Genomic DNA, 20,984 nt, shown 5'->3' with positions numbered 1-20,984 from the left:
ATCAGAACTGGGGAAGAATCTCTTCTGGACAATTTTTATCTCAAGTTTTTCAGAATACCAACCCACTATGAAACAATGTCATCGCGAGACTGCACCTTCCAAATGTCTTATGGTGGAAACTGGAGATAGTTGGCTGGGGAGAAAAAGACATGATGTGGAGATGCCGGCGTTGGACTGGGGTAAACACAGTAAGAAGTTTAACAACACCAGGTTAAAGTCCAACAGGTTACGGTCACGGGCATTCGGCCTCTGATATTCGGGTAAGCGTTCTCCAAGGCAGCCTTCGCGACACACGACAGCGCAGAGTCGCTGAGCAGAAACTGATAGCCAAGTTCCGCACACACGCGGACGGCCTCAACCGGGATATTGGGTTCATGTCACACTATTTGTAACGCCCACAGTTGCGTGGACCTGCAGAGTTTCACTGGCTGTCTTGTCTGGAGACAATACACATCTTTTTAGCCTGTCTTGATGCTCTCTCCACTCCCATTGTTTTGTTTCTTAAAGACTTGATTAGTTGTAAGTATTCGCATTCCAACCATTATTCATGTAAATTGAGTCTGTGTCTTTATAAACTCTGTTTGTGAACAGAATTCCCACTCACCTGAAGAAGGGGCTTAGAGCTTCGAAAGCTTGTGTGGCTTTTGCTACCAAATAAACCTGTTGGACTTTAACCTGGTGTTGTTAAACTTCTTACTGAGAAAAAGATAACCAGGAACAATTTTTAATTTAACAATTGGTGGAAAGCATGATATTAACTATTCTACTCCTATAATCATTAGCTAAAATGATAATCACTAAACATCCTGTTTCAAGTATTTTCCCTATTTTAAAAGAAAAAATATAAAAATTGTTTTTGGTATTTTAATAAAAATTTAGTTTTTACTTGCACGAAAGTTTATAGCTCCGGCCTTCTGCAGGGTGGCTACCTAACTAACTAGAAACCATACAGTTAATAAACTGTGGAAAGCTCTCGAGGCTAAAGGGGTCAAGGGATAGGGGGAAGGATCAGGATATTGAATTTGCTGATCAGCCACGATCAAAATAAATAAGCGGAGCAGGCTCGAAGGGCCAAATGGCCTACTCCTGCTTCCAGTTTAAGGAATTCCTGTAGTGAGGAATTTCATTGGTGGTCGGATTTTTAGAAAAACCTAAAGTATTCTTTCAAAATTAAAACTCGCAAAGGCAAAATCTCAGCTTAAGACATACTAAAAATGTATTAAAACATAAAATAACCAAACAAGACAAAACAGAACAATAACCTACGGCTGAAGGAATGGCTAGGTGGCGCAGACAAGTGCCACAAAGCCCCCCTCAAAGATCTAAAGCATTGAGCCAAAATACAATACAATTATACTTTCTGCTTATCTCAGATACTCCTCCGAACCAGCTTAATTTGATTTCATTTCATATTAATATATCAGTCCAAACCATGATAGATTACCTCAGTCAGTTACGATACGCTACCTGACATAGTGATGTTCTATTTGTCTGTTTCTATTACTGGATCTTTACCCCTTGGTATGGTCCACTTCCTTGTTGCTATGTCTCTAAGGAGGTCACCACCTGACTATTTTCCCAACAGCACATTACCAAATCAGAGATAGCATCAGTCTTGGGCCCTAAGACTGACACATTTCTGTGCCTGGACAAGAGAAACTTCATTGTTTGAACATAATTATGTTTCATCCTCTGTCCCTAAAACTTGAAACGATTGTATTCCTGCTTACTCAGGTATGAACTTCTGAACTTATATTACCAGATCTGCAACATTCGCATTTCTGACTGAGGTGAGCAAATATATTAAAATTACTTTTAATTTGTTAAAATACATCATTCAGTATCTTGATATAAAGATACTAAATACTTAAAATCATATTATATTCATGTCACTCTTGTTAATGCATTCACATATGAATAAACCGTCAACAGATCTTGTTAGATATGAATCACTTTAACTCCCTCCTCCTCAGCTGTTGCTTAACTTAAGAATCTGCCTGTGGTTCTGCTCACTAACCCAGAGCCCCCCTTCCACGCTATGAAAGGCACTCATTCATTATTGTCATCACTGGCATGTCCAGAAGCAAGGGAAACGTGGGCACTGTGACAATGGGGGAAAAGAGTAATGATTTTATGTTCATTAAATTTTCTTTAAAAATAACAAGGAATTTCCACTAATTTTCTCGACTTTACTTTCTACTTATCAGAGGGAGGTCATCCCTCACAAATTTGATTGAATTTTTTGAGGAGGTAACCAAGTGTGTCGATGAGGGTAGTGCAGTTGATGTAGTTTATATGGATTTCAGCAATGCCTTTGACACTTATAAAGAAGGCAAATGCCCATAATTTGAAAATTAGCTTAGTTGTAGGAAATGGATGGTGATGACAGAAGGCTGCTTCAGTGACTGGAAACCAGTGTCCAGTGGCATTCTGCAGGGATCTGTGCTGGGTCCCCTATTATTAATCATTTATGTAAACGACATAGATAACTGTATGGGGGTAGGATTAGTAAGTTTAGGGATAACACAGAGATTGGCTGGGTGGTTAACAGTGAAGTTGTGTGTTTTGGGCTACAAGAAGATACAGACGGAATGGTTAAATGGGCAGATAAATGGCAGATGGAATTTAATGCTGAAAAGTGTGAGGTGATGCATTTTGGAAGGAGTATTTTGACAAGAAAGTATTCAATGAACAGCATGTAACTAGCAAGTATGGTGGTGAAAAAGGCATATGGAGCACCTGCCTTTATAAGTCGAGACAGTAAGAGCTTTAACAACACCAGGTTAAAGTCCAACAGGTTTATTTGGTAGCAAATACCATTGGTGTTGTTAAAACTCTTACTGTGTTCACCCCAGTCCAACGCCGGCATCTCCACATTTATAAGTCGAGACGTAGATTACAAAAACGGGAGATCATGGAGTTGTATAGAACTTTGAGGCCACAGCTGAAGTACTGTGCGCAGTTCTGGTTGCCACATTTTAGGAAGGATGTGATTGCACTGGAGTGGGTGCAGAGATGATTCACTAGGGTGTTGCATGAAATGGAACATTTCAGTTATGAAGAGAGGTTGGATAGGCTTGGGTTGTTTTCGTTTCGAGCAGAGAAGACTGAGGGATGACATGATTTGAGATGTACAAGATTATGAGGGGCATGGACAGGGTCAGTCACGAGGGGACAGAATTCAAGGTAAGGAGCCAGATGTTAAGGGGGATGTAAGGAAAAACCTTTTTATCTCGAGGGTGGTGACACTGCATGCGAGGGTGATGGAGGGGGGGTTGCCTCATATTCTTTAAAAAGTAGCTGGATGAGCATGTCATAACATTCAAGGCTATGGGCCAAGTGCTGGTAAATGGGATTAGGTAGACAGGTCAAGTTTTTCTCTCATTTCGGTGCAGACTAGATGGGCTGAAGGGCCTCTTGTGCACTGAGAGATTCTGTTGGTGATGATTGTAGAATTGCTGCTCTGATTTTGCTACCAGCTATTTATTAAAACATTTCCAAGTATAATGAGTAGATTCCGGCAAACTGGCAATTGTTTTCACTCCAGTCCCTTGTTTTTTCCTTCCTCCTTTTGTGAAGGTGCTGATTCTTAATTGGGACTTCTCTGCACCTGATGTAAGTGATTGTTGTAAGACTTAATAAGAACATAAGAAATAGGAGCAGGAGTAGGCCATCTAGCCCCTCGAGCCTGCCCCGCCATTCAATAAGATCATGGCTGATCTGACGTGGATCAGTACCACTTACCCGCCTGATCCCCATAACCCTTAATTCCCTTACCAATCAGGAATCCATCCATCCGCGCTTTAAACATATTCAGCGAGGTAGCCTCCACCACCTCAGTGGGCAGAGAATTCCAGAGATTCACCACCCTCTGGGAGAAGAAGTTCCTCCTCAACTCTGTCTTAAACCGACCCCCCTTTATTTTGAGGCTGTGTCCTCTAGTTTTAACTTCCTTACTAAGTGGAAAGAATCTCTCCGCCTCCACCCTATCCAGCCCCCGCATTATCTTATAAGTCTCCATAAGATCCCCCCTCATCCTTCTAAACTCCAACGAGTACAAACCCAATCTCCTCAGCCTCTCCTCATAATCCAAACCCCTCATCTCCGGTATCAACCTGGTGAACCTTCTCTGCACTCCCTCCAATGCCAATATATCCTTCCTCATATAAGGGGACCAATACTGCACACAGTATTCCAGCTGCGGCCTCACCAATGCCCTGTACATCCCTGCTTTTATATTCTATCCCCCTCGCGATATAGGCCAACATCCCATTTGCCTTCTTGATCACCTGTTGTACCTGCAGACTGGGCTTTTGCGTCTCATGCACAAGGACCCCCAGGTCCCTTTGCACGGTAGCATGTTTTAATTTGTTTCCATTGAGATAGTAATCCCATTTGTTATTATTTCCTCAAGTGTATAACCTCGCATTTCTCAACGTTATACTCCATTTGCCATATCCTCGCCCACGCACTCAGCCTGTCCAAATCTCTCTGCAGATCTTCTCCGTCCTCCACACGATTCACTTTTCCACTTATCTTTGTGTCGTCTGCAAACTTCGTTACCCTACACTCCGTCCCCTCCTCCAGATTATCTATATAAATGGTAAATAGTTGCGGCCCGAGTACCGATCCCTGCGGCACGCCACTAGTTACCTTCCTCCAACCGGAAAAACACCCATTTATTCCGACTCTTTGCTTCCTGTCGGATAGCCAGTCCCCAATCCACTTTAACACACTACCCCCAACTCCGTGTGCCCTAATCTTCTTCAGCAGCCTTTTATGGGGCACCTTATCAAACGCCTTTTGGAAATCCAAAAACACCGCATCCACCGGTTCTCCTCCATCAACCGCCCTAGTCACATCTTCATAAAAATCCAACATGTTCGTCAAGCACGACTTTCCCCTCATGAATCCGCTTAATTAATGATTTTGTATTTCATAAGTGAAACCATCACATCACATCCCAGCCTGATCTTATTTCTGCCTGACAGCTAGTAATGTATGCTTTCCAGAAAGATTCAGCGGATAGAATTTAGGGGCAGAAGCCCAGGCTGATTCTTGGTCATTATTTGAATTTGTTTTAGCTTTGTGATAAGTTAAGATGAATTGGGAAAAGGTACAATAATTTCTCATTTAAAATCTGAGTTTCCTTCTCTGAAATCACAACTTTAAGCAGAATGACTTTAAGCAAATCAGATTCCCAGAGGAATTGATGGTAAAACCGGAGTTATGTTGTTTTGGAGGTTTCTCACCCAGAAAAAAAACACTATACAATTTGAAATACTGGAAATTGGAACTCTTCCAAAATAATCTCCCATGGAGGCAAATATTACCTTTGTTAAAATGCCTGTGTTCTGTCCATGAAATAAATTTTGTGTAGAATGCTCTTGGGTAGAATGCTCTTGGGTGGAATGAGTGTTTTTTTTCCTCCTGCCCCGACATACAAAATTTTCGGCTTTGTGGAGAATTCAGAAGTCAGATGACCATCAACGCCCGTGTGCATCTCATGAATGTTGTTACTTTAAAGGAGTATGTGCTCCTTTTTCTCTCCGGGGCTTTCGAGCAAAATAAAGTTACTTGAATCAGCATAGAGTGAGGAATTACTGCATTTCCACCAGAGAGCATATATTTAAGATCATTACCAAGAGACAGAAGGACATTGTTTGTATGCAGATGGTTAATGCGGGGTGAGCTGGTGACATAGTAGTGTTACTGGGCTGGTACTTCAGAAGCCCAGGCTAATGCTCTCTTAAGGAGCTGTGCTCCGAAAGCTTATGGTATTTGCTACCAAATAAACCTGTTGTACTTTAACCTGGTGTTGTGAGACTTCTTACTGTGCTTACCCCAGTCCAACGCCGGCATCTCCACATAATGCTCCCTTGCCATGAGTTCAAATCTCATGCAATTGATGGAATTTAAATTCAATAATAAATCTGGAATTAAAAGCTATAAGTCTCAGTGAAGGTTACCATGAAGCCATTGGCAACTGTCCTAAAAGCCCATTTGGTTCTCTAATGTCCTTTAAGAAAGGAAATCTTCATCCTTATCTGGTTGAGGCTAATTGTTTCTCCAGACTGAATGCCCTCCAAGCAAGCTACTTGCTTGTATCCAACTTCCACAAAAAAAAAGGAATGAAACTGGACAGACACTCCGGTAATGAGCGCGATAGACAAAAGACTGTTTTGATGTTCTTCACTGTGGCTGAGTCAAAATCCTGGCACTGTGAATTGCAGTGACTCACCACCACATTCTCAAGGGAAGTTGCATATGGACAATAAATGCTGGCTCAGCCAGCAACGCCCACATCCCATGAAAGAATAAAAAAGGCATAAAATGCCCTGGAAATAGTGACAGCTTTTAAAAGGTAAGTGGATAAATGTTAGAAAAGGCAAAAAAAAAACTTCAGCAGTGTTTTTTTGAGAAATGAGTGACAAAGTGTGCTATAAAACTGTGTGGTGCTTGAGATAATGATACTCGGAAGAGTGGCAGCCATGTGTACCATCTACAAGATGCACTCCAGGAATTCACCAAGTTTCCTTAGGCAGCATCTTCCAAACCCACGACCGCTACCATCTAGAAGGACAAGGGCAGCAGATACGTGGGTTCGCCACCACCTGAAGGTTCCCCTCTGACTTGGAAATATATCGCTGTTCCTTCACTGTTACTGGATCAAAATCCTAGTACTCGCTCCTGAACAGCACTGTGGGTAATTCTACAACTTGGGGACTGCAGTGGTTCCATAAGGCAGCTCACCAACACCTCCTGAAGGGCAACAAGGGATGGGCAATAAATGCTGCCTAGCCAGCAGTGCCCACATGCTGTAAATTTATTTTTTAAAAATTGCAGCACACCAACTGCTCATATGACTGAAACAGCTAACGGTATGGAATGTGATTTCTATTCTCCTCGTCTTGTTTAATGTTGCAACAAGTTATGCCTCTACCCAGTCTGTGGGGAAGCATTTTTAACATATATTGTATGATTTGCAAACTGCTTGGTAACAAATATTTTCATTTTTATAGCCCATTTAAAAAGATCGAAAAATATTTGAGCAGAAAGTTAAAACAGTAATACTGACCCTGGCAGCTGACCCAAGACTTGCTGGAAGAGATGACTTTTAAGGGAGTAGAAGATAAATAGAGAATGAGGGTTTTTGGGCAGTTTCAGAGATTGTCCTTAAATGGCTGAAATCACAACCATCACTGGTTGAATGGAAGGACCAGTGGATCTCAGTAAGAGCATCGGCGGGCAGAGAAAATTGAAGACTAATGGAAGTTGCCGTTTTGGAGGCAGTTGACTTATTTATTTCTGAAAAAGTGAATTTAAAATTTATTGGAAGCAAAAGGTAGGAAGCAACAAGGAGAGTGTGAAAGAAACAGAGTCTTGGAGTAACAAAGATGTGGAAGAGGTTTTCACTGGTGCAGGAGCTAAGTGGTCTTGTGTTAGATAGATTTGGAGATTGCTATTCATTTACCGGTCAAACAGAACACCATCCGTGAATACTGATTCATTTTGATGTGATGACGCCACAGACCAGTGAGCAAAGTTTTCAGTGAGAGCCAGAATGGATAACTTTTGTTTTCCTGTGTTCCACTAAGAGAAATTCTGACTCATCCATGTTAATGTTTGAATGGTAGTCTGATGGTACCGCTAGTTAAGAGAAAGTTAAGCAGTTATATATGGAAGCCATTACTTCATGGTCCCAGTGGATGTCACACATCCAGATGTTTGCACGTTGTTATAGGGAAGGAAACATTTTCAACAGGAATGCTGATTATAAAATATTTATACCGTTTTTTTTCCATTGTGATGTATGTCATGTGTACTTTCATTTAATATTGTGCTTAAAATCTAATTTTATCTTATTCTTTAAGTTGTATATAAACACTATTGCAGCAGACTATCAGGGAATTTTCAAGACCTGACCTTGAGAATGCCTGGAGACGAAATCAAGAATTTTATAGTCAAAATGGAGTTGAAGATGTGGTTAAGAATGACACAGTGCATATAAATAGTATCAATGTTGACCTTAGGAGCTATCATTAAGAATACAAATCTCTCCTGCATCTGATATTTGTATCCTTTAAAGGTGAGCCACAATCGCAAAAAAGAAAATTAATTTGCTCCTTGGAGTTTTCTAACCATTGGTTTTTTTTATTGGACATCGTGCACAATTCCACTTCCTGTCTTTGTCTTAATTGCCACTGTTCAGGTTTGAGCGTGGCCTCATCCATATGATGCGCTGTGGAATTGTGAACCCATAAGAAAAGTATGCAGTCCATCTGGCATCAGTCTCAAAGGCTGGAGTGAAAAGGACATTTCGTGGAAAATTCTATGTTCTATTAGTGTACAGTCGTAGTGCTCCAAAGTATATAAATAGCAAAATTACCTGGAGGAAAAACGGTTCTAATTGATATCGTGACTGAAAACTGAGCTGAAATGCTGTAGATTTTTACGATACCACCTTCACCCCTGCGATCAGTTTTGTTTTTCAACTCCTTGATTTTAACTGTTATTTTCCATCCTTGTATCTGTTTAAAAATTTTTATGGAATGTGTGTGCTACTGGTAAGGCCAACATTTATTGCTCACTCCTAAATGCCCTTCACTAACTTTTTTTGGGAAATTGATTATATAGTTTTTCAAGATTCCTATTCTATTAGTAAAAAGTCTAAAGAAGTGGTACCTGGTTAATTGGTGAGATTTTTGCCGTATTAGTTTGAACTAATTTTCCTGAAGTTGCGCTTTGATGGAAGAAAGAAAGTTTCACTTGGGATTTGAGTTTCCCTATTTCCAAATAGATCAATGTGAAACTATTCCCAGGGCCTGATGGGATATACCCCAGAATATTGAGAGAGGCAAGGGAGGAAATTGCTGGGGCCTTGAGAGAAATCTTTGTATCCTCACTGGCTACAGGGGAGGTCATGATGTGGAGATGCCGGCGTTGGACTGGGGTAAACACAGTAAGAAGTTTAACAACACCAGGTTAAAGTCCAACAGGTTTATTTGGTAGCAAAAGCCACACAAGCTTTTGGAGCTCTAAGCCCCTTCAGGTGAGTGGGAATTCTGTTCACAAACAGAGCTTATAAAGACACAGACTCAATTTACATGAATAATTGTTGGAATGCGAATACTTACAACTAATCAAGTCTTTAAGAAACAAAACAACAAAACTCACGTTGTTTTGTTTCTTAAAGACTTGATTAGTTGTAAGTATTCGCATTCCAACCATTATTCATGTAAATTGAGTCTGTGTCTTTATAAGCTCTGTTTGTGAACAGAATTCCCACTCACCTGAAGAAGGGGCTTAGAGCTCCGAAAGCTTGTGTGGCTTTTGCTACCAAATAAACCTGTTGGACTTTAACCTGGTGTTGTTAAACTTCTTACAGGGGAGGTCCCAGGGGATTGGAGAATAGCCAATGTTGTTCCTTTGTTTAAGAAGGGTAGCAAGAATAATCCAGGTAATTATAGGCCGGTGAGCCTCACATCAGTGGTAGGGAAATTATCGGAGAGGATTCTTCGCGACAGGATTTATTTCCACTTTGAAATCAGTGGACAAATTATGAGAGGCAACATGGTTTTGTGAAGGGGAGGTCGTGTCTCACTAACTTGATTTGAGTTTTTCGAGGAAGTGACGAAGATGATTGATGAGGGTAGGGCAGCGGATGTTGTCCACATGGACTTCAGTAAGGCCTTTGACAAGGTCCCTCATGGCAGACTGGTGCAGAAGGTGAAGTCGCATGGGATCAGAGGTGAGCTGGCAAGATGGATACAAAGCTGGCTCGGTCAAAGAAGTCAAAGGGTAGCAGGGGAAGGGTGCGTTTCTGAATGGAAAACTGTGACAAGTGACGTTCCTCAGGGATCAGTGCTGGGACCTTTGCTGTTTGTAATATATATAAATGATTTGCAGGAAAATGTAACTGGATTGATTAGTAAGTTTGCTGATGACACAAAGGTTGGTGGATTTGCGTATAGCGATGAGGAACATGAGAGGATACAGCAGGGTATAGATCGGTTGGAGACTTGGGCAAAGAGGTGGCAGATGGAGTTTAATCTGGACAAATGTGAGGTAATGCATTTTGGAAGGTCTAATACAGATAGGAAATATACAGTAAATGGCAGAACCCTTAAGAGTATTGATAGGCAGAGGGATCTGGGTGTACAGGTACACAGGTCACTGAAAGTGGCAATGCAGGTGGAGGAGGTAGTCAAGAAGGCATACGGCATGCTTGCCTTCATCGGCCGGGGCATTGAGTTTAAAAACTGGTAAGTCATGTTGCAGCTTTATAGAACTTTAGTGAGGCCGCACTTGGAATATAGTGTTCAATTCTGGTCGCCACACTACCAGAATGATGTGGAGGCTTTGGAGAGGGTACAGAAAAGATTTACTAGGATGTTGCCTGGTATGGAGGGCATTAGCTATGAGGAGAGGTTGCAGAATCTTGGCTTGTTCTCACTGGAACGACGGAGGTTGAGGGGCGACCTGATAGAAGTCTACAAGATTATGAGAGGCATGGACAGAGTGGATAGTCAGAAGCTTTTTCTCAGGGTGGAAGAGTCAATTACTAGGGGGCATAGGTTTAAGGTGCGAGGGGCAAGGCTTAAAGGAGATGTACGAGGCAGGATTTGTATACAGAGGGTGGTGCGTGTCTGGAACTCATTGCCGGGGCAGGTAGTGGAAGCAGATACGATAGCAACTTTTAAGGGGCGTCTTGACAAATACATGCTTAGGATGGGAATAGAGGGACCTGGTCCCCGGAAGGGTAGGGGTTTTTTGTTAAGTTGGACAGCATGGTTGGTGCAGGCTCGGAGACCCGAAGGGCCTGTTCCTGTGCTGTAATTTTCTTTGTTCTTTGTTCTATTCAGGCAGAGAATCACTTCCACTGTCAAGATCCCTATAGAGACCCTTGAAGCTTAAAGAAAAAGAAAGTAAAGTAAGGGCATCTAAGTTAACATTATAATCTCTCAAGGACCACAGTATAAATCTCGTTCCCCTTTTATATCCTGATTTCACCCAGTACTCCCTTTATAGTTCCTAAGTGTCCAGATTACCAACAACCTGCCGTGGTCCCTCCACGCCGATGCTGCAGTTAAGAAAGCCCACCAATACCCCTACTTTCTCAGGAGGCTAAGGAAATTTGGTATGTCCGTTACAACTCTCACCAATTTTTACAGATGCACCATTGAAAGCATCCTTTCCAGATCTATCACAGCTTGGTATGGCTCCTGCTCTGACCAAACCGCAAGAAACTACTAATGGTTGTGAACGTAGACCAGTCCATCATGCAAACCAGCCTCCCACCCATTGACTTTGTCTACACTTCCCGCTGCCTCAAAAGTAGCCGGCACACTCGAGGACTCCATGCTCCCTGGATATACACTCTTCCACCACCACCTTGTCTGGAAAAAGATACAAAAGTCTGAGATCATGTACCAACTGACTCAAGAACAGCTTCTTCACTACTGCCATCAGACTTTTGAATGGACCTACCTTATGTTACGTTGACCTTTCTCTACACCCTAGCTATGACTGTAACACTATATTCTGCACCCACTTCTTTCCTCCTTCCATCTGTACTCTATGAACAGTATGCCTTTTGTCTGTAGCACGCAAGATACAATACTTTTCGCTGTATAACAATACATGTGACAAAAATAAATCAAATTATCTGTGTTCTCTCAAACATGAGACTGGCAACTCTCTACTTACTGATGCTACAAGGATCAGTTCGTAGTAAGTTCTGATCACTGTCATAGAATCATAGATTCCCAACAGTGCAGAAGAGTCTTAGAATTGTTGTGTGGCTCAACACCGGAACATCAGCATAGAAAGTTGAAAAATGTCCACTGTTCCAGGTACCTGGTACCTTCCTGGCAGTTGTATGATATGATAAAGATGCAGCTGTTAAATAATCATGTCTATTAATCTTTATCAATTCATCTCCAACAAACCCAGACTTGAAGTGAGGAAAATTTAGGTTATTCCATGGGTCCAAAGTCACCTATCACTCATCCCAAACATGTACATTACATGTCTTAAATTATTCAATGAATCCCAAATATAAATTCTGAAACAATTCTATCTGATTTGTACTTATTATAAGTCATAATTTAAGAATCATACTTGCCAAATGATGGTTAAAGGTTAATATTGGTACAATTTTCAATTACTCCAAGTCAATACCATAGTTGTGTTCCACATAAGCCCTTCCTTTAGATCAGTGAAATGCTCTTACCGTCAACCCATGAGCTTCTGTTTAAAGGATTTGATTACATAATCTGTGTTGACAACTTCAGTGCAATATTGAGGGAGTGCTACATTGCTGCAAGTGCTTTTGGATGAAGTGTTGAATCAAGACCCTACATGCCCTCTTGGATAAGCATAAAGGAATCTGTATCATTAATTGAGGAAGAGCAGGCATGCTCTCTCAGTATCTGTGGTGAACCATAGTGGGTTACCACTAGGAGTGCTGAGCCATGGTTGGTCAGCACTATGGGTGTTTGTAGATATGTTACTGTTGGAGTTAGGGTTGGGCTGTTCTACCTGTTGATATTGTCCTGTGGTACACTCCAGTTGGCTCCGCCTACCTGGGGAAGTATAAAGGTCACCGCACTGCCTGGTGATCCTTTAGTCTGGGATTGTATTGTATATAGTGGCTCCATTCTTGTTATTAATAAAAGCCTTTATTTCCCGGGTAATCTAGACTCCCGTGTGATTTAATCGCGCATCAGTATCTTGGTCAATATTCATCCTCAACCAACACTACTAAAGGAGATAACAGAAGTCGTGGGAAACAGAATCTAATGAAAGTGATAATCATTCAAGGTGATTAATATTAGTAAAGGAAAAATACCAGAGAAATTAATGGGACTAAAAGCTCACATATCCCCTGGTTCTAAAAGGAGGTGGCTGCATGGTTGGACTGGTTGTGGACTTCCGACGTTCCCTGAATATTGGAGCAGTGGATTGTAAGGTAACAAATCCGCTATTCAAGAAAGGAGCGAGAGACAAAACAGGGAACAACAAGCTAGCTAGCCTGACAGTTATTTGGAAAATGCTGGAATCCATTATTGAGTAAGTGGTAGCAGAGCATGTAGAAAATTAGAATGTGATTAGACAGACCCAGCATGGTTCTATGAAAGGGAAATTATGTTTGAAAAATCGAATAGTTCTTTTTGAGGATGTGATGAGCCACATTGATAAAGAGGAATCAGTGGATTTAAGTTTGAAGTTTTATTTATTAGTGTCACAAGTAGGTTTACATTAACAGTGCAATGAGGTTACTGTGAAAATCCTCTAGTCGCCACATTGTTTGGTGTACATCGAGGGAGAATTTAGCATGGCCAACGCACCTAACCAGCACGTCTTTCGGACCGAGAGGGGAAACCGGAGCACCGGAGGAAATCCACGCAGACACAGGGAGAATGTACAGACTCTGCACAGACAGTGACCCAACCCGGGTCCAGGGCATTGAGAGACAGTAGTGCTAACCACTGTGCTGCATGCTGCATGTAATATATTTCAAAACATGTTTGAGAGGATACCACACAAAAGGTTGTTGCACAAGATACAGGTTTATGGGATTGGGGGTAATATATTAGTACGGGGAGAGGATTGGTTGAAGGATGCAAACAGAGTGGCAATAAATAGGTAATCTTTAGATTGGCAAGCCATTAATATTTGGTATCGGAAAGGTTAATGCTGCGGCCTCCTAATTATAATCTATTTGGATGAAGGGACCCAGTGTAATTTGTTTGCTGCTGATACAAAGTTAGGTGGGAGACTAAGGTGTTACAAAGACAAAGAGTTTGCAAAAGAGATGTTAATTGAATGGGCAAGAAGGACGTCGTGCTGTACTTGTACAGGGCTTTGGTGAGGCAGCACCTTAAATACTGTGTGCAGTTTTGGTCTCCATACCAAAGGAAGAATATACTTAAGAGTGTGCATGATAAAAGTTCACTAGATTAATTCCTGGGAAGAGGGTATTGTCCTCTGAAGAGTGGTTGAATAGAATGGACCTATAACCTGGAGTTCAGAATACCTGAGAGATGGTCTCATTGACACATACAAGATTCTGAGAGAATTTGACATGATAGATGCTGTTTCCCTGTCTAGAATTATGTGTATATTCTCAGGATAAGGGTTAGCTGTTTTGGTCTGTGATGGAGAGAATTTTTATTTCACTCTGACATATATCTTTGGAATTCTGTACCCCAGAGGGCTATGGATGCTTAATTGCTGCAGCACAGTGGTCTCACAGTGCCAGAGACCCTGATTCAATTCTGGCCTTTGGTGACTGTGTGGAGTTTGCATGTTTCCCTTTGTCTGCGTAGGTTTCCTCCGGGTGCTCTGCTTTCCTCCCACAGTCCAAGAATTTGTGGGTTAGGTTGATTGACCAAACTAAATTGCCTCTTAGTATCCCAATATGTGAAGGTTAGGGGTATTGGCAGGATAAATACGTGGGGCTATGGGGATAGGGTCTGGGTAAGAGTTTAAAGTTTATATATCAGTGTCACAAGTAGGCTTACATTAACATTGTGATGAAGTTACTGTGAAAATCCCCTAATTGCCACATTCTGGCGCCTGTTTCGGTATACTGAGGCAGAATTTAGCATGGCCAATGAACCTAACCAGCAGGTCTTTCGGACTGTGGGAGGAAACCAGAGCACCCGGAGGAAACTCAAGCAGACACGGGGAGAACGTACAGACTCTGCATAGACGGTGACCCTAGCCGGGAATTGAACCCAGGCCCCTGGTGCTGTCAGGCAGCAGTGCGAACCACTGTGCCACCGTGCCGCCCTTCTCTGCTCCGTCAGAGAGTTGGTGCAGTCTCAATGGGCCAAATGGCCTCCTCCTGCACTGTGGGGATTCTATATTTGAGGCTGAAATCGATATATTTTTGAATTTTAAAGGGATTAAGCATCATGATGTTTGGGTGTGAAAGAAGAGTTGCAGTCAAAAGTTGGCCATGATCATAATGAATGGCCGAGAGGCTCAAGGAACTGTGTGGCCTGCTGCTGCTGCTTATGTTCTTATTATCTGATAACTTACTTAATTTGTGGGATCTTGATATGTTCAAATTGATGGCTGTGTTTTCCAGTATTAAATTTCAAAAGTACTTGATTGGCTGTGAAATGCTTTGGGGTGAGGATGTAATAAGTGCTATATAAATGCAAGTATTTTCTTTTTTCTTATTTTCTGGTTATAATAAGTACTGTCACTTTGATATTAGAAAAACATAGAATTAATTAGAGTTTAGAGTCGTGTCTTTGTTTTTGTGGAACTTAATGTTCTATCAGTGGTTGGATATGAAATATGCAGTTGTGTGACTGAATAGTTTGAATAGAAAGTTAGAACAGAATCATCGGCAGATCTATCTTTTTATTTCTTTGAGCCGCATCTGCTCTTTCTCCATTACCTTTTTATCCACTTCAATGAAAATGAAGGACCAAACTTCAACAATTGCTTGTGTTAGAGGATTCTATACTCTTAACTACTTCCCCTTCAACTGTGCATTAATAATTATTCAGTTTCTGCTTTGTGTGTTATGAAGAAGCCCAGCAATGCCATAGAGCACAAATATGAAACACGCGTGCCAAAAGTAATACATTTCATGTTTTCTTTCTTACAGATCTTTCCAGTACACATCATCCGACAGGTGAGTGTGCATTATTTTATCTTCTGATACGAGTTTTGGATTCTATGTTGTTACTGGAATATAAATAAAAATTATTATTGCATGCACTACTTCACATAGGTAAAGTATTGCTACTATAAATTCACCACCTGAAATTGTATTACTGTCACTCACTCTGATACAACACTAGAAAGAGTGCAGAAAAGGTTTACTGGGTTGCTACCAGGACTTGATGGTTTGAGTTAGAAGGAGAGGCTGGATAGACTGGAACTTTTTTCTCTGCAGCGTAGGGGGCTTAGGGGTGCTTTTATACAGGTCTATAAAATAGTGAGGGACATAGATCAGCTAGAAAGTCAATATCTTTTCCCAAAAATAGGGGACTGTAAGACTAGAGGGCATAGGTTTAAGGTGAGAGGGGAGAGATACAAAAAGGTCCAGAGGGACACTTTTTCACACAGATGGTGGTGAGTGAATGGAACAAGCTGCCAGAGATAGTAGTAGAGGTGGGTACAATTTTGTCTTTTAAAAAGCGTTTAGAAAGTTACATGGGTAAAATGGCTGTGGAGGGACATGGGCCAAACACGGGCAATTGAGACTAGCTTAGTGGTTTAAAAAAAAGGGGTGGCATGGACAAGTTGGGCCAAAGGGCCTGTTTCCATGCTGTAAACCTCTGACTCTAACACTAAGCGGAATTGACACTTGATATTTTGGTATGGTAAGAAATGACATCCACTATTTATTGTTTTTGTTATTGTTCAGAGTAGTTGAAAATTTCACAGTCTTTGTTTTAGACTATCTACAGATGGTCTTTTTTTAAAAAAAAAGGTGATACTTGGCATGGATTTTCTGATCTTTACAGTTGTCTGTCACATTTGCCTGTCACACTATACTGTCTGTGTTCTGCATGGAGGGTATGAAAAGAAAGTAAGATGGCAGCCATTGAAATAAAAGGAGAAATTCCATGAAGAGGACATTTTAAATTTGAATGTTTGACTTCACGGTGAAGTTAATATTGTGATCTGAGGTCACACTTGAATCTTGATTCAAGGAAAGAGGTGGCACAGACGCACAGCCAAATTGTCCCCTCCTAGGCTGTAAATCTCTCTGACACTTGTTGTTTACAAGCTGTTGAATCTGCAGTGTGAAGACTGGTAAAGGAGCTTGATGACACCGTTACTTTGGAGAAATAATAATGCAAACAAGAGATTACCGTATTTGGATGTTTGTGTGAGAAAAGAGAAAATGCAAAATCGTTTCCTACCAGATAATTAAATGGAGGAGCCACTCTGTTGAAGCCAGTCTCTAGTGTAATGATTATTTCATGGAATAAATAAAGGAAGTTTATGAAGGATGTAAACTTCCTTTGAACAGTGGTGAAGTCATCACTTTACAGGATGAAGGATATGATACGGAGGAAATTTGAGGTTTATTAATATGTTTAGTAGCCTTGCTATTCTTTGTCAAGGGAAATCTTTTCAACTGCATGGAATGCCAGAGAGGAAATTGACAAGAAGTGAGCAGTACTTGAATAGTGGTATGTAGCCTGGATACTTGGTCTAAACAAACCTTTGGTTGCATGGGGCAGGATGTCTGGAGTGCAGGATTTGCTTCCCTTTGTTTCCTTTTCTGCCTCATAATTGTAGTCGCACGGTGGTTAGCACTGCTGCCTCACAGCACCAGGGACCCGGGTTTAATTCCTGGCTTGTGTCACTCTCTTTGCGGGGTCTGCACTTTCTCCCCATGTCTGCATAGGTTTCCCCTCTCTCTGAAAGACGTGCTGGTGAGATGCATTGGCCCTGCTAAATTCTCCCTCAGTGTACCCGAACAGGTGCCAGTGTGTGGCGACTAGGGAATTTTCACAGTAACTTCATTGCAGTGATAATGTAAGCCTACTTGTGACACTAAACTTTAAACTTGATGTTGTGACTTCAGGCGCGGTGCAGTTTGATGGACAAGTTGTTGCCATTTTGAATGATTGGGTGCAAGTTTCTCTCAGTTATTAATGTCAATGCAGCTGTGCTTCAAGGAGAGCTTCAAAGTGTCCTGGAAGTGTTTTCTTTGCCTTCCCCTGGAATGCAAGCCATTTGAGATTAAGTAAACCGGACCTGATCAGGGAGATGCTTTTTGGCGATCTGGACGCGGTGATAAGTCCAAAGAAATTGATGTAAGAGTTTTTCCTGAACCCTAGTGGAGCTGGTTTCAAGAAAGACACATGTGTTAGGTCGATGGTCCTCCCAAAGACTTTCGAGGATGCAGCGGAGATGTTACTGATGAAATTTTCTCATGCTCTTCTGTTTTACAAGGATGTTACATGGACTGGTGAATTGTAGTAATTTGTAGAGGCAGAGGAGAGACCAAATTGAAGTGTATAAAATTATAAGAAGTCTAGATAAAGTGAATAACAAGGTCCTATTCCCCTTGGTTGAGGGGGCAGGGGGGAAAATCTGTAACATGGGCGCGTAGATTTAAATTAAGGGGATGCAGAGCCCTCATAATATTTAAAATGTAGTTAAGTGCCTCGGAAAAGCAGCCAGCATAATTAAGGATCCCACGCACCCCAGACATACTCTCTTCCACTTTCTTCTGCCGGGAAACAGATACAAAAGTCTGAGGACATGCACCAACTAACTCCAGAACGCCTTCTTCCCTGCTGCCATCTGACTTTTGAATGGACTTACCTTGCATTAAGTTGATCTTTTACTACACCCTAGCTATGACTGTAACACTACATTCTGCACCCTCTCCTTTTCTTCTCTATGTATGGTATATTTTATCTGTGTAGCGCGCAAGAAACAATACTTTTCACTCTATACTAATACATGCCACAATAATAAATCAAATTAAAATCAAATCAAGTGCCTTAACCTACAAGGTTACAGACGAAAAGCTGGAAAGTAAGGTTAGGTTGGATGGCTGCTTTATTGGGCTGAATGGCTTCCTTCCATGCTCTGTGCACTAGGAATCCTGTTGACTTTGTTGGCCACCACTCGCTATCAGGAGGCTGAGCTGGCGCAACTGATCTGCTATTTGATCATCTTGTCAATGCTCGTCTTCTGAGAGAGGTGCCCATCAGGTATCAGAAGTGTTCAACGTATTCCAGAGTCTTTCTTTTGTCATATTTGCGAGGTGAAATATTTGGCTTACAGATGTGATTTAATAAAAGCGAAGTGCTGGAAATACTCAACAGGTCTGGCAGCATCTGTGGAGAGAGAAAAGGGTTTAATGTTTCAAATTGAATGTGACTCTTCCAGACCTGAAGGGAGTTAGAAATGTAATGGGTTGTATGCTCTTGAAAGGGGGAGGGAGAGGAAGAACAAAAGGGAAGATCTGGAATAGGGTAGAGAGTGGGAGAGATTAAATAGCTAAAATGTCATGAAACTAAACGCAAAGGGAATGGGAATAGTTGTAGTAAAGAAATAAAATATTAATCTAGAGTGAGTGTTAATAGCTGAATAAGGAACTGTTTGAAAGCAAAAACATGGAATCAAGAATAGATTGGCAATTGGAAAAATAAACAAATCAGAATTGAGGGCAGAATTTATGGTCTGAAGTTGTTGGATTCAATGTTGAGTCTAGAAGGCTTTTAATTGCCGAATTGGAAGATGACATTCCGTTTGCTCTATCTTGGATTAAGCTTCATTGGAACATTTATAGAAGGCTGAGGACAGGAATGAGAGTGTGAGAATGAAGTGGTGAATTAATCCATAGAATCCTACAGTGCAGAAAGAGGCCATTCGGCCCATCGGGTCTGCACCAACCACAATCCCACCCAGGCCCTATCCCCATATCCCTACATATTTACTCTAACCTATGCATCCCGGGACACTAAGGGGCAATTTAGAATGGCCAATCTACCTAGCCCGCACACCTTTGGACTGTGGGAGGAAACAGGAGCACCCGGAGGAAACCCACGCAGACACGGAGAATGTGCAAACTCCACACAGACAGTGACCTGAGCTGGGATTCGAACCCAGTTCCCTGGAGCTGTGAAGCAGCAGTGCTAACCACTGTGCTACCATGCCGCCTGCTAACCACTAAACGCAATTAAAGTGGCAAGCAATTGAAAGGTTAGGGTTATGCCTGAGGACTTGGAGAGGATGTTCTGCAAAGTGGTCACCCTGTCTGAATTTGGTCTCAGGTTAAAGGTACTTTATAAATAGGAGTTGTTGCTGACTTAAGTATTATTCAGAATACTGTAACATGATCAGTAAGCTTCCATCTAAGCTCCAAACTCTTTTGTGTTACAATTTGTCGTTTAAAAGAAACCAGATTAATCGTAAGAATATACGAGAAAAAACATTAAATTGCCAACTTTCTATTTCACCGGCAAAAGGTCTGTGCTGAAAATGACAGATTCCCAAACTGACATCTGTTGTAGATCCTCAGTCAATTTGGTATGAGTTATACTATTGGGAAGTCATTAACTTTGCAAGTGTGCAATTTGGTGCCTGCCAGCTAGGTAAAATTTAGGCCCTCCAGCATATCCTCTCTGAGCTAATATTTCTCCTGCAGTTCAGGTAGGCCTTGATAATACTTCCCAACCACCAGCCTTCATCAGCCCTGGCAATGCAAGAACTAAAACCCGATGAAAAATACAGATATAGAAAAAAGCCGAACTCCCCAATTTTGACCACCACCACCTCTGATTATTACAATTAAAGCCTGTCCTCTTGGGTGCATTTCCAGTTTCAATCTATCCTCTGGCTGTCAACCATCCTGTCAAATATCAATTTGAATCACCTTGCACCGCCCACCCTCCCCCCACCTCCAAACCCAACCCAACAACAGTAATTCCCACCTCTTCACTGGCTGTATTTCTCCTTGATGTGGAAATGCCGGTGTTGGACTGGGGTAAACACAGTAAGGAGTCTAACAACGCCAGGTTAAAGTCCAACAGGTTTATTTGGTACCAAACGCCACTAGCTTTCAGAGCGCTGCTCCTTCGTCAGGTGACTGGGAGATCTGCTCTTAAACAGCAAACAGGGCATATAAAGACACAAACTCAATTTACAGAATAATGATTGGAATGCAAGTCTTTACAGCTAATCAAGTCTTAAAGGTACAGACAATGTGAGTGGAGAGTGTATTAAGCACAGGTTCAAGAGATGTGTATTGTCTCCAGACAGGACAGCCAGTGAGATTTTGCAAGTCCAGGCAATTTGTGGGGGTTACAGATAGTGTGACATGAATCCAGGATCCCGGTTGAGGCCGTCCTCATGTGTGCGGAACCTGGCTATCAGTCTCTGCTCAGCGACTCTGCGCTGTCGTGTGTCGTGAAGGCCGCCTTGGAGAACGCTTACCCGAATATCAGAGGCCGAATGCCCGTGACCGCTGAAGTGCTCCCCAA

General features: G+C 41.8%; 1 protein-coding gene across 10 annotated transcripts in view; it reads left to right on the top strand.

Annotated features, from left to right (window-relative positions):
• The window catches only part of LOC144495599 (focal adhesion kinase 1), a 528,227-nt gene that overhangs the window by 143,412 nt on the left and 363,831 nt on the right, over positions 1-20,984 (top strand). For all 10 annotated transcript variants that reach the window (XM_078215780.1, XM_078215781.1, XM_078215776.1 and 7 more), the window contains exon 2: positions 15,632-15,658. The gene's annotated coding sequence lies outside the window, so the exon portion shown is untranslated. The remainder of the gene's footprint in view (positions 1-15,631; positions 15,659-20,984) is intronic.

Source organism: Mustelus asterias, chromosome 7 (assembly GCF_964213995.1).
Source record: "Mustelus asterias chromosome 7, sMusAst1.hap1.1, whole genome shotgun sequence".
NCBI classification, from domain to species: domain Eukaryota; kingdom Metazoa; phylum Chordata; class Chondrichthyes; order Carcharhiniformes; family Triakidae; genus Mustelus; species Mustelus asterias.
This window is presented reverse-complemented; position numbering and strand designations above follow the sequence as displayed.